The 14,239-nt window shown below is 58.8% G+C and overlaps 1 protein-coding gene across 2 annotated transcripts in view; it reads right to left on the bottom strand.

Annotated features, from left to right (window-relative positions):
- FBLN2 (fibulin 2) overlaps positions 1 to 14,239 on the bottom strand; it is a 65,112-nt gene that overhangs the window by 27,822 nt on the left and 23,051 nt on the right. The window lies entirely within an intron of this gene.

Here is a 14,239-nt window from a genome sequence, read left to right as displayed (position 1 = left end):
AAACAAAGGGGTGAGGCAGCGCCTCCCCTCTGAGAAATCGATCAGCTCACAGGCCTACAGTGGGCACGCACACGCAAGTCCCGGATACCAGCTGCCCCGGAATGTGTGGCAGCGAAGGTGCAGACCCAGCCACCCCCGCCGACAGGGCAGCGACGAAACAGCTGGTGTCATGACCGCCGCACTGCACACGAGTGTCAAAAAGGACACGCTCGGTGCCAGATCTTCACGCAACTCCGTGGAACAACTTCCCAATAGACGACAAGGCGCGAAGAAGGCAGGCTTCACGCTGAGCAGCGCCTAGTAAGCCACTGCCGACCTCTTCAGACCTGGAGGAGGAAACAGCACCCTACTCCAACATTCCTGCCTGTCAAAATCTCACGGACAGAGGAGCCTGGGGGGCTACATACAGTCCACGGGGTTGCAGAGAGTCGGGCACGACTTAGCAGCACCCTTTCAAAGGGACACAGACACACACACGGAGGGTTTCAGGAGGGGTAACAGCAAGGGGCCTGGCCCTGGCGGGGAGGCAGCACCCTGTCATTCACTGCTGGCCTCTTTTGTACTTTTTATGTGTTTTCCTTATCGCAGGCAGGTATTGCCTATTGAAGAAAAGTGCTGTTATAAAAAAGACCCTGAGCTTCTGGGGACTCTAACCTCCTTTGATCACAGGAAATGGGGGGGGGGGGGGGGGCGGGCCAGAACAATCCATCCCGGAGGTCGTGACCCCTCCAGAGGGTTCCCTCTCCCAGACATCAGAGCCCTAGAGAATGGCGGCTTTGGAAATGCTGCAGAAAAATGTCCACCTGCAGGGTGATGGGTGGCCACCACCACCAGCGCCCTGCTTGGACAGGATGTTTGCGGGCCCTGAGCAAACAGCCCGGGGCACGCCGCGGCGCCGATGCTCCGTGTTCTTGGGGGGAGGGGTCACCTGCAGGCCCTGGCTGTGCCTGGACGCCTTTCACAATGACTGGAAGACGGACAGACAAGCAAGACTCTGAGCGCTGTCTTCCCGCCCCAGGATCCTGGACACGATGGCTGAGAACCAGCAGGAGTGGTTGGGCTGAGCCCAGCTGCCAGGTCCAGGCCATCCAGCCCCTCAGAGATGCCTCCATCCCTCACCCAGGGCAGGAGGCCCCCAGCACCACCACCCCTCACAGCCCCTCTCACCGCCTAGCTTCCCTGTGGGGGGTGCCCACTGACTCCCTCCCCCGACCTGAGTCAGCACTTCGCCCACCTGCCGACTACCCCAGCCTGACCTGGGAGGTGCCCGGCCACCCTGGCTGACTGGCTCGACCTCTGGCCTGGTGGGCACCAGCCTGCAGCCGCAGCACCTTCCCTCCAGGTATAGGAAGAGGTCCCATCCCCAGCCCCGTTTTAGAGGTGAGCAGATAGCAGTCCCGACCACACGCCCAGCCAGAGGCAGTCAGGCGGCCAGACAGCAAAAGTTCCCAAGGGACTCCAGTAACTCAGGGCAGTGAGCAAGACAGCTTGACCATGGAACAGAAAAGAGAGATCAGAAAAAACCTACCCAGGTGCACCCGACCCTGACTACGGAGCCTGCAGTGGGCGGGGCGGGGGGCGGCGAGACGGGCTTCTCAACACCCAGACTGGGGGCAACCAAATACCCATTTGAATCAAGACAGTATGGTACTGGCACAAAATCAGAAATACACACAAGATAGAAAGCCTAGAGATAAGCCCACTCGTCTACAGGCACCTTATCTTTGACAAAGGAGCCAAGAAGATACAATGGGGCAAATAGCCTCTTCAGTAAGTTGGTGCTGGGAAAACTGGGCAGCTACGTGTAGGAGAATGAAAATGAGAACACTCCCAACACCACACACAAAGATAAACTCAAAATGGATTAAAGACCTAAATGTAAGACCAGAAACTATAAACCTCTTCGAGGAAAACATAGGCAGAACATTCTGACGTAAATCGCAGCAAGATCCTCTATGACCCACCTCCTGGAGTAATGGAAATAAAAACAAAAATAAACAAGTGGGACCTGATTAAACCTAAAAGCTTTTGTACAGAAAAAGGAAGGAATTTTGACTCCTACTCACGCTACCCAGAGCAAAAAGCGAGATCTAATGTGGAAGGTGAAATAAGTTAAAAGATTCAGAATGTAACAAAGGAAAATATTTTCATGACTCCAGGGTAGACAAAGATTTCTTGAAAAGCGCAAAAAATACATTACCGTAAAAGTAAAGATCAATAAAGCGTATTTCACTAAACTGAGAAGTGTTCACTCCTCAGAAGACAGCGTCTGCAGTGTGCCGATCAGAAAATGTCATCATGAGACTGGAAAGAAAAGGCAGGGAATGAGATGAGGCATTTGTGACCCAGCTGAAGATGTATCCTCAGAACATCTCAAGAATTCCTAGGCACTGGCAAGACAAAGAAACCTAATTTAGAAACGGGCAAAGAACAACAAACTGTTCAACAGTAATATGAAAATATGCTCAGCGTCATCAGATCCGAGGGAATGCAAATTAAAACCACGGTGAGATCCCTCTACACGGCCACCAGGTTGGCGATGACGAAACAGACAGATCACATCCAGTGTCGGCAAAGACGGGACAGCTGGAGTGTTGCTCATGGCTGGTGGGGACAGAAACCGGTGACACTCTGGAAAACTGGCAGGGTCGGCCACAGCTCAGATGCAGCAACTCCTCTGCCGGGTGAACACCCTTCGGAAACACACAGAATGTCCACAGCCACGGTACTCACTACAGTTGCTCACCGGAAACAGCCCGAACCTCCATCCACACCGCGACAGATCAATAAACTATGATTTATCCCTACGACGGAGCAATAAAGAGCAGCGTTTTAAAATGAATTACTGCTACACGCGGCAGTCTGGATGACTCTGCAACACACGGTCCTGAGCTCAAGAAGTTAAACGCAAGTGAAATCGTATCATATGGTTCCCATTACACACAATAAATTCAAGAATAGGCAGGAGTCATTGATAGTGATAAGTCAGCCTTGTGGCTTCCACGGTGGGGGTGGGGTGGGGGGAGGGAGAGCAGAACTGGCCGAGAAGGGGTACCAGGAAGATTCTGGCCCACTCGAGATGTTCTGTGTCTTGATCTGGGTGGAGCTGCCTGGAACCTACTGAGCTTTTTTTATGAAGAGCCCTGTGCTTTACAGACATAGTACTTTATAAAACTATACAGTAAGACATAAAAAAGTTTTAAGGGAGTACTATTAAATTAATCTAGATGGAAAGATGCTCCAGAGCCTCTACCATATTCTTTAATAAAAGCTTTCAGAAAGAAGGAAATTCAAGGAATAAAACCACACGAACCGGAAAAGATCTCATCGTCCCTGATTAGATACTAGTTTACAAAAGCAACCGGAGGTAACACTCTGGGGCCTCAGGAAGTATAGACGCAGCAGGAGGGCACTGGCCGCTGTTAGGTGGAGGACCGCAGAAGCAATGTATCCAGAGATGTCTTCATTTCTCAGTTGCAACATACAGTGCCAGACCGAACCGCGTCCATCATACACGCATCTGCGCCCTGTAACTGAAACCAGAGAGAAAGGACAAGCCCTGGACAGTTACAGGACTGAGATTTCTTTCCCGAGCCCAAGCCGCTTAGAGGGTCTGTCCCAGCTACCTTGTGGGGGCTGGGGTAGCAGGTGGTACTTGAGATGCCGGTTGCTGTGGCTGGCAGAGCCGCAGATGCTTGCAGGCTCTACGGTGGGCTTTGTTGATGCGGACGGGCCATGCCAGGCTTCCGGCCAGTCCTGGGAAGCTCTGGAAGGTAGTAGGCGGCGGTCGGATGACCAGCACAAGTCGTACCCTCCCAGCCTCACCAGGGAGTAGGGGCGTGGGTCTGTCGGGGGCATTTTAAAGGGCTAGGGCTCTTGGTACCATCACTATCAATGAGAAGCCAACACCACGCGAAGAGAAAATCCGCATGTACAAAAGCAGGCTGCCCTGATCGGGGGCCGTGCAGAGACTCCTGACAGGCTCTGCTCTGTTCAAGAGGCGTGTGGGGCCCGGGCACCATGGTTAGCGGATGCCACCCCAGAAAGGGCCACTGGGCACAGGGAACCTGCAGGCAAACGCTGACAAACTGAACGGGACCAGCCTTGTTTTCTGAGAAGATAACTTTCCCAGAAACAAGGAAGGAACAAAGAGACGCAAGCACTTGGACGCTGCAGCGGACAGCTCACGCCCGAAGGGTGAGCGAGCCACCGGAGAGGGGTCCAGAAGCAGACACTGCAGGCATCTTTCTGACGCAGGGCACGTGACCGAGGCTGGGTTCCCAGGAGAGTGGCCTTCGTCTGGAAGGAGCCCTGTCCCTCCCTCCACCCAGGCTCACCTCGGCCACCAGCCAGCCCACCCCCTGCCGAGGCTCCTGGCGGCCCCAGATGTGGGAGCACTCCCTTGCTGTGCTTCTAGAGGCTTCTGCAGACCCCCGTACCCCAGCACAGGCTTGCAGTGTAACTCACACTGCAGAAAAACCAAGACATCTGACACGGATTTTGCTCCTCCTTAGAAAGAACTGTGAACTCGCTCTTGTTCATTATGAGCTTCAGAAACGGCTGCTACCCCAGACGACGCTTTGGCTCAAACTAGAGTCTGATGGCATTCCAGTTCCTGGGATAGCTTTTCGTTTTATAGACAAATCTTGTAAACGACATCATTCTATTTTCCTGTTCTTTCCAGATAGTTTAATTACCAGTTCATCATACATGCACACAGTTTAATAAGAGAAGATGTTTATCTATAAGGCAATTTGGGTTTTCCCGAGCCAGTATTTACTCTAAGAGAAATGTAAATATAACTTCAATTCCCATCTTATTAAAACTGACTTGTCAAAAACATTTAAAAAAATCACATAAAAAAACTGGACAAGTTTTTTTTTTTTTTTCTGTTCTAAGATGAGATGCAAACAGGAAGCAGAGCATCAGCAGAGGGGACATGAAAAATCCTGCCTGGGGAAGGGGCAGCAGGCACCCTGGGGTCCATCATCAGATGAGGCAGTGGGGTGGGTGCTGGGGGGGTGCATACTGGGCAAGGGTCTGGGGCTCAAGGTTTCCAGTGTTCCCAGGTGGGATGTCCTGGGCCAGGCTGGGGTCCTTCTGGAACCAAATTCCCAGCGACTTTCTGTGTCTCGTAACCCACACACGTGGCCCACCCAACCCAGATCTTGGCCAGATCTCTTCCCCACCCCACCCGCAAATATCTCCATCCTTTGTCCCCATCCCCCACAGTCCGAAGTGTGTGGCGAATATTCAAAGTGAAGGGACCCAGAAGAGATGGGTAACACCCCCAGCCCCACTGAGGGCCCAAAACTGGGCGTCACTGGGAGCAGAGCTGGGAAGCCGGAACCCTGCTCTCCCTCCCACAGGCTGAGCCACTGCAGACCACACCCTCAGCCTCTCTGTTCCGGGATCCAGGCTCTGGGGGCCAGGCGGCAATGGGCAAGGAATCACGAGACCTTCCCTGAGCGACCAGCTCCCACCCCTGAGGCCACCCGCCTGACCAGGTGTGCCCAACTTGGCGGGAAAGAAACAGGCCGGCCGCTCCCCTCTCTGAGCAGGTCTCCATGCCCAGACCTCCGCTCTGACTCCCACAGCTCCTCCACGGGAGTCGGCGCCCGTCCCCCATGCCTCCCTCCAGGATGGGCCCGCAAGCCGCCCTGGCCCACCGAGCTGGGGCCGCCTGTCTCAGCAAGCACACACTGCTCCCCGGCTGGGAGGTGGCGTCCAGCTGACCCTGATCCACCGCCCGGCCTGCTCACTGCGGACGGAGCCGGGTCCTCGCTTGGGTCACCCTCTCCAGGAGCCTAGAGCCTGTTTTCTGGACTTGGATTCCGCTAGGCCAGGAGTCAGAGCTTTGGGGACCCCACCCTCTAAGCTTGCCGTGAAGTCTGCCAGGCCCCCGTTGGCCTCTGTGTCCCAGACGTATAATTAGGGGCAGTTGGCGCTCTCTGAGTCTAAACCACGGCAGCAAGCTGGTGCCCATTGCACGCTTTGCCGGGGCCTTTATATACATTTACAGATCTGCAGACTTGATTCAAAATTCCAGATCCGAGGCATCTTTTGGAAAACCTAAGGTGAGAGGTCATGCCACCTTGTCCCCCCTCATTCTGCAGCAACGCTGGAGCTGGGGACCTGGAGCCTCGATCTTCTGACTACGGGGAGAACCACACCCCCCGGGCCAGGCAGCTGGAAGAACCCCAGGAGGCGCCATCAGTGGTCAGTCGGCAAACATCCGCTTCACCACCCTCAGTGACCCTGCACGTGGACGTCACCTCCCTGTGCCTCAGGCGCCTTGGTAATGAGGTGGGGATGACAGCCCCCCCACGCCACGGGTGTCCCGGTTGGTAACACCCTGATCAATACATGTCCGGGGAGGACCACAGTGCCTGCCACGGGATGTATACACAGCCCGACCGAGGCGGAAGGAGGAGATGCTCCCCATTTCTGGGATGTCAGCCCATGGCCAAGCTGTGCTGCCGAAGGCGGGACCCCACAGGACGGGAGCTGAGTCCGTGGGCAGGCGCCAAAACGAAGGTGCAGGGCAGGGGCCAGCCTGGCAGGGAGTGGGGGGAAATCTCTACAGGTCTCGGGGGGCTGGAGGGGCAGGCGGGGGTGGGGGCAGACAGTAAGCCTCTGAACGCCCCTAGCCAACCCTACGAGGCCTGGCCCCTTTGCCTCTTCACCAGAGGGACAACTCTTGGCCCCAGAAAAGGCCACATCTGTTCACTTAAGCAGAAACAAACCCGCAGCCCACCGTCCAGAGTGCAGGGCCCCGGGGCAGGGATAGAACGGGGCTCAGGCCACGGCAGCTGCTCTGAGCAGGCGGTCATCCCCTCTCTCCGCCAGTCAGTAATCCATGGCGGGGAGAGCTTACCCTTCTGTCTCACCAATGCTGACACTGAGCCTCAGAGAGGGTGCGTCCATCGCCTGACGTCACACAGCCAGAGCCTCAGAGGCAGGGCTCTCGCCCGGGGACTCGCCTTCTGAAGACCAAGCTGGCTCATGGCCAGCACAACTCGGCCCCACACCCAACTTCCCTGCGTGGAGATCCCAGAGCAGGCAGGGAGGGCCCGGTAGACACCCTGTCCACACACAGCTGGCCTCGGCCGGACAGAAGCTCCTCCTGGAGGCCCCAGATGCTGGAGGACCAGGGGCCCGAGGCTGTACAACCCCAGCCCCACCTGCAGGAAGCGCTGGAGGATGACGGGGCTGACACTCCCCCCCGGGGAGCCTACCGCCCCGTCCTCTGAGCTGTAGGTCATGGGGCACCTGGGCTCTGGAAGGTTCAGGGCGCAGGAGGCCTAGGGGGCTTGGCTGGGCCTCAGGAGAGCCACTCGGTGGCTGAACGGGAAGCAGCCTGGAGCTCAGAGGGACTGCCCTCCAGTGGAGCGCCCAGGACACTGGCGTGAGGCCAGCCCTGCTACGCGGCAGACCCCAGCAGGCGGTCCCAGCTGAGAACGTACTCTAGCAGGGAGCCCTCAGGAAGCCCACTGAAGAGATGAGAAAATCGAGGCCTGGGGCAGTGAAGCGATGTGCCTGAGGTCACACAGCCAGCGCGGGGGAGGGCAGCTTCAGCCTTGGGGACCAGGCCAGGGACCCCCGAGGATCAGAAGGACCTGGATTCGCAGCTGGCCCACCACTGCTCGCTGCTGGGCCGCGGGCTGTGTCCCCTGGTGGGAGGGGACTCGCTGGAAGGCTGTTTGGGGGCTGAGATGAGGTTCCCAGAGCAGAGGCCTGGGGTAGATTCACTGCAATGACCACCCAATGTGCTTCCTTTCTTTCCCAAACCCCCTGTAACGTCCATCAAGAGGGACCCTCGACCCCAGGCCAGCATCCTGCCCGGCGGGCAGCAGACGCAGAGAAAGCAGTGGCTGAGCCGGTTCCGAGCCCGGTCCAAGAGTCCCCGTGTGCATCTCATCTTTTCCCTGGGAGCCCTGTTTCCACGATGGGATCGGGTGTGTGGGGTGGCGGCAGGTAGCCCGGTGGGGGCTGTCCTGAAACAACTGCTCCCAGAGCAGCCCCTCCCAGCGGCCACTCCCAGCCTGGGGCAGCGAGCCTGGCCGAACCGTGGTCTTGGGAGGCGGAAGAAACGTGTCCGGTGCACTGCAGAGGTTCCGCGGAGGCGAAAGACCATGCACCCATTCGTGCCATGACTGAGGCGCGTCCCCCGCAGGAAGGACCGCCACCGGTTTGGCGAGATGGCAGAGAGATCACCCCGCACCCCAAGCAGGGCTGGCAGACCTCCCGGGGGGACCTCGGCCAAAGCAGGGGAGAGAGGAGCGCACGTGCACACCAACGGTCCTGGGGGACACGTCCCTCCGGCCGAGGTGCAGGCATCTCGCAGCCCTGCTCAGCACTCTCCTTGGTGCTCTTCAGCATCTGACACAGATCTGACGTGTTCTCACGGGTGGCTGTGGGCACCCCCTCCCACAGGGTGGAGGGCCCGTGATGGGTGCCAACTTCATTCAGTTTGATCTCAGCTGTCTCTCTGGCACTTAGAATTGTGCGGGAGGCACTCATAAATATTTGCTGACTCAGTATCCTAGGAAACAGGCATTCTTGTACACGGCAGGTGTGAGTACCGTCTGGTACCACTGGTGGAGGGGAGCTGGCAGGCACCGATTAGACGTACACACCCCGGGGTCTCTCCAGCAGAGCCCATGGCAGCTGGCTGGTGCTTCCCTGGAGAAAAGTGTGCAGGCAGCCATTAAAACAGGAGTGGCGTGCGCACGGCAGCCCTTCTCCGAAGGGTCCACACCGGAAACAAGCCCACAGCCCTTCAGGAGGAGGAACCACCAACCAGGGTCTGTCCTCACCATGGAGTGGCTCTCAGTCACAAAAAGGACCAACGGCGGCGCCCACAACATGTGGGCATGAACGTGCCGTGCTGAACGCAAGTCGCCACCCCAGAGAGCAGACTACACGGCCCCGTTCACAAAGCTCCCAGAGCGGCTTGCGGTCGGGGCAGCAGTTCTGGGGACGGGCACAGACGAGGGGACCCTGCATCTCGGGATGATGCCTCATGAGCCGGCTGCTGGGCACGCGGGCGTTCACCTCTGAGACGTATCACTGAGCGGCAAGTTTCTGAGGCTGCCCAGGGGGCGCGGTGGGAAGAACCCAGCTGCCAAGGCAGGGGACACAGGGAGAAAAGGGACACAAGGTCAACCCCTGGGTCGGGAGGATGCCCTGGAGTAGCAAACGGCAGAGTCGGACACGACTGAGTGGCTGGGAGCACGCACGCGTGCACACTTCTGAGAGGGTCTCAGAAGCTAAATGGCTCACCAAGAGTAAAGAGAGAAACCCACGTGGACACGGACCCGGCAACTTCCTGCCAGGACAGGAAGACGTTCACTGGGGCAATGGGGAGAACCGAGCATCCACCAGCAGGCATAGTGAGCAACTGCGGGGGCGAGCAGAGAGCAGAGCTCCTCCCCACGTGCCGACAGGGAGCGCCTCAGGGTGGGCTGTCCACGGAGGAACGCAGGGGACAGAAAGGTCCGCGCATGACGCTGTATCTGTGAAAGCTAGTGCACAAGCCTAACACACGTGGCGTCATCGACCTGTGGTTCCCAGGCGTGCTCCTACGCCCCGGGGTCCCTGAGACCAAGCCGGGGACCCACGGGGGTCACGGTTACTCTCAGAACAACACTGGTGGCCTCCTTCGTGCCCCTTCTCCTATGAGTAGGCGGTGGAATCTTCCAGAAACCAGTGACAGGGACGATGGCATCGCTTTGATGGCTAACGGAACGCGCGCTTGCGTGTTCAGGGCTGTCTAAACTCGAGAAAAGGAGCTCCACGTCACCAGCCTTCAGGGAAACGCCAGTGAAACCCGCAGTGAGATATCACCCAAGACTTCAGCACATCACATTCAAAGAGACATACAGGTGTCTGGTGGCCCAGTGGTTAAGACTCTGAGCTCCCAACGCAGGGGGCTGCGGCTCAATTCCCGGTTGGGGAACCAGGTCCCATATGCTACAACTAAAACCCAGTACAGTCAAAAATAAAAACTAAATAAATATTAAAAAAAAAAAATACAGACAATAACAAGTGCTGGCAAAGACAGTGGGGCAGCCGCTGTGGGTTAGCAGTTCCGTGTTCCATGACAGTTACACAGAGTTACCAGATGACCCAGCAAGACGACATCCTGGGTACATTCCCCAAAGATGTGAAAACACACAGCCACTCAAAGGTATGTAATGAACACCAAGAGCAGTGGCACTCACAGCAGCCAAAAGGTGCCAACTGTTCATCACCTGGCAGCGCACAAAGACGTGGCCCATCCCCACGCTGGAACGCCCGCCACGAGAAGCGCAGCCCTGATCCACGCTGCAACAGGGAGGAAACGCCGAAGCGCCATGCTGAGTAACTACCCGGGGGCAGTCCCCCAAGGCCACATACTCTGTGACTCCACGTCCGGGAATGTCCAGCACACTCAATCCATAGTGACGGCGACTAGACCGGAGTCTGCTGGGGCCTGGGAAGAGGGAGCTGCAGGTGGCTGCTACTGGTATGGGGTTTCTTTCTGGGGTGATGAGAGTGCTCCAGAATTCGATTCTGATGATGTTTTCACAGCCCTGACAAAACCTACTGAATTGTACGCTTTAAATGGGAGGGCTTAATGGTGCACGAACAATGTCTCATAAAGCTGTCTAGGAAGGAAGGGAGGGAGGGAGGCAGGAAGGAAGGAAACCGTTTTTCTAAAGCCAAGAAACCCCCGCTCAGGCCAGACCTTCACTATGGGGAGCGGCTGTGAAATGCGCCCTTTTCCTCCAAGAGCCATAGGCTCTGGGGGCAGCCAAAGCCGGGGACCCCTTCCTGCCCCTGGTGCCCCACGGGCACTGTGAGCCCACCCCTCGCCTAGGAGACGAGGGCCCCCTGCTCAGCTCTACTATGCCCTCTAGAAAATCCCCTCCACTCTCAGGATCCCAGTTCCTCTTCCATGGACTAGAAGGACCACGGAGACCCGCCCAAGGTCACCACACAGGACCTCTCAGTGCCCTGACAGGCACCCCCTGCAGAGGACCCATCCACCACCCAGCTGCCAACTGGGGCCGGGCCACTGACAAAATCGAGGGGAACCAGCCCAGGACAGTCCAGCTTCACCCCTGCACCCCAACGGGCAGGCAGCCCCTTCTCAGATCCCTTGGCGGCTGCCCCAGGACACAGGGGCCTGGTGGGCCCACAGAAGCCGATTTCCAACAAAAGCCAGGAAGCTCGCATTCACAAGACGTCTTCTAAACGTGTGCAACAAAATCCGAGCACTTACGAAGGTGCTTTGCAGAAAGACGCTAACCCGTGGCACTGGCGTGCACCCTCAGCCCAACAGCAGACAGAGGAGAAGGGGGCGACTGAGGATGAGACGGCTGGTGGCATCGTCGACTCAAGAGACAGGAGTTTGAGCAAACTCCAGGAGACGGTGAAGGACAGGGAAGCCTGGTGTGCTGCAGTCCAAGGAATCACGAAGGGTCAAATACAACTGAGTGACTGAACAAAACAAGAGGGAGCGGGGGCCGGCCCCAGCTGTGTGGGGTCAGTGAGGAACCTGGGGCTCAGAAAGGTGGCATCCCAGGCCTCTGGTCACACAAGGAGCGAGGCTGAGCTTCGCCTGGGGACTCAGCGTGGACAGGCAGGGGCCGGGGGGCGCCCGGGTCCCTGGTCTGCTCCCAGCAGCGTGGGCTGGGGCAGGGCCACCTGGCCTGCCTGTGAGCTCGGCATGGGGGGTGGGGGGATGCCCCCTCTCCAGGCCGCTCCGGGAGCCAGGCACTCTCACACAGGACATGGGCTCAGCTGCCCAAGTTTCCAGCCTGGCTCCCTCGGGTCCCCCGGCCGTGCTCGGGGACCTCTCAGACCCAGAGCGAGTTTAAATCTCCCGCACACCGGACTGGAGAGGACAGCAGAGGCGACGGTCTGCGGCGATCGTCCAGGGACCAGGCAGAGGCTGGGTGGGTCTCTCTGCTGCCTGGACCCACAACCCGGGGACTCTGGGGGACCCTGGAGAACCCCAGACGCTGAAGGCCCCGCGTTCTGCCCCTGCACCCGGAGGAAGCGTTCCAGGACCCAAGTAAGACTGTACCAGCTCCTGCCTCACACCAGCAGGGCCGCCCCCTGCCCCTGGGGAAAGGCCCCTGTCTTCGTGCTGAGGGTAACACTGCTGCCCTGGGCTGGGTCCCTGCCCCTCCTGGGCCTCTTCTCGCCGCAGCCACACAGCCTCATCCCAACCCAACCTCCCCTCCACCTGCAGGGTCTCTGCCAGACACACTCTCTGCTCCCCACTGCCACTCGGTCAACAGCTCCTCCTGCTCAAACAGCCCTTCCTCCAGGAAGCCCTCCCTGATCTCCAAGGACGTCAGATCCCCTGGACAGGCCCGCAGAGCACATCCGCTCCACTCCCACGATGCTCGAGCTTTCTCTTCCGCTGAATTATACGGTTCCGGCGACAGGGCCGCGCTGGGTTTTGGGGAACATCTGGCATGCGTCACAGCCCCCGGGCAGGCCGGGCACTGGAAGTGACTGTTGGGGTGAAGATGTGGAGAAATGGGGGATGAGGTGGGCCCGCCGCTTCCCGCACGTGTGTCGGTGGGGAAGTGGCCCCGATTCCTCCGCAGTGTACCAAGGGGGCAGCTGTGATGACTGAAAGGGCCTCTGATCTCAGAGAGCTTACGACAGTGCGGGCACAGGCCTTGAGCATGATACGGGGTGTGCAGTTAGCAAGCAGCTATCTCAGCGTCAAAGCTTCTCTATTACCCAGACGTCGAGCAGCTCAAACACCCCTGCCCAGCAAAATCCGGGGGCGGGGGGGGCTCCTCCTCCCACACGGTCCCGGGGCCTGCAGGTTTCGCTGGGGTCCTTTTCTGCAGAGGGGGCTGCCTCTAGCTGGGCCACCCTGACCCCAGGTTCCCTCCCTTGTGCTCAGGGGGGCGGGGTGGGGTGGTCCCCGGGTCCCTCCATCCTGCCAGCCCAGTGGTAGAAGCCCCCGAGTGACAGGAGGCGTCAGAGCCCCTCTCCCCGTGGAGGAGTCAGGCATGTGGCTCCCAGCAGGTCCCATCTGGACATCCCAGAGGTGGCCGGGAACCCTGGCAAGGCTTGGAACCCTGCCCGAGCCGGGCCTGGCGCGATGACTGGCAACCACCTTCTCCAGGCCCGGGCTGCCACAGCAGCATGGCCGAGGAGCATTTCCGCCCCACGACCCACCTCTCAGCAGGTCCCACAGGCAAGCAGAACCAAGCTACCAGCTCCCCAGTTTCACCCAAGGGCCCTCCTTCCCTCGGGATCCCCCAGCCACTCCCTACAACAGCAGCCAGAAGGCGCAGAGGCCCTGGCTGCCCCAGCAATGCGCCATTGGACCCCTGACCCCCACCCACCAGGCCTCCCGCAACCCCCTCCCCACGCTGTGTGCATGGTGGTGACCACGAATAATTCCGTGTGCCCATCCACGCGTGCCCTCTGCCCCCACCAGACCACAAAGGGCAGAGGCTGCGCCCGCCCAGTTTCACCAGCCCGACCCCTGGTGCAGAGAGGCTGTTCCGCACTCGTCTGTTGTAGAAACCGAGTAGGCGGACTGAGAAACAGAGGGTGGATAATCACGGCGAGCATTTTTAATTACTCAGCAGCGCTGTGCCCCTCTCCGAGCTTGAATGGGTTAGTTCGTTTAACCCTCAGAACCCTTCCCCGCCCCCGACGAAGGGCCTTTCCTGCGCTTATAGATGGAGAGAGTGAGGCACAAAGTGGTGCCCGCCTGAGTTACAGACCAGGAGAACTGGTAGGGGTCAGGGGTCAGGGTGAGGAGGAGGCAGCGGCGAGCTGGATGGGGTGATGGGCGGCGGTCAGTCCTTGTTCATGCGGCCAGGGCCAAACTCCTGGGTCCCACTGACATTCACCCCACCTGCCCCCCACGGTCCACACCTCCCTCCCCGGAGGAGCACCAAGAAACCCAGCCTGTCCCATCCGCGCCCTCCGCCAGGCCCCTGCCAGGACAACCCTGGGATGGGGCGAGGGGCACTGAGTCAGGGGCCCCTACCCCCTGGCCGACTGCAGCAACAGCCACGCCCCAAAAACCATCTGAGAAAGCCCAGGCAGAGGGAAAAAACCTGGGGCGCCCGAGAACAAAGCAAACCTCCAGGATTCCAAGGCCCACAGCCACAGAGAGGCCTCTGGCAGCAAGCAGAGGGGTGGGGGGCTGTGTCTATTTTGGAAACCCTGGAGGCTGCAGGCACAGACTTGGGAGCCAGGCCTGCGA

This window comes from Budorcas taxicolor, chromosome 1, assembly GCF_023091745.1.
Source record: "Budorcas taxicolor isolate Tak-1 chromosome 1, Takin1.1, whole genome shotgun sequence".
NCBI lineage: Eukaryota > Metazoa > Chordata > Mammalia > Artiodactyla > Bovidae > Budorcas > Budorcas taxicolor.
This window is presented reverse-complemented; position numbering and strand designations above follow the sequence as displayed.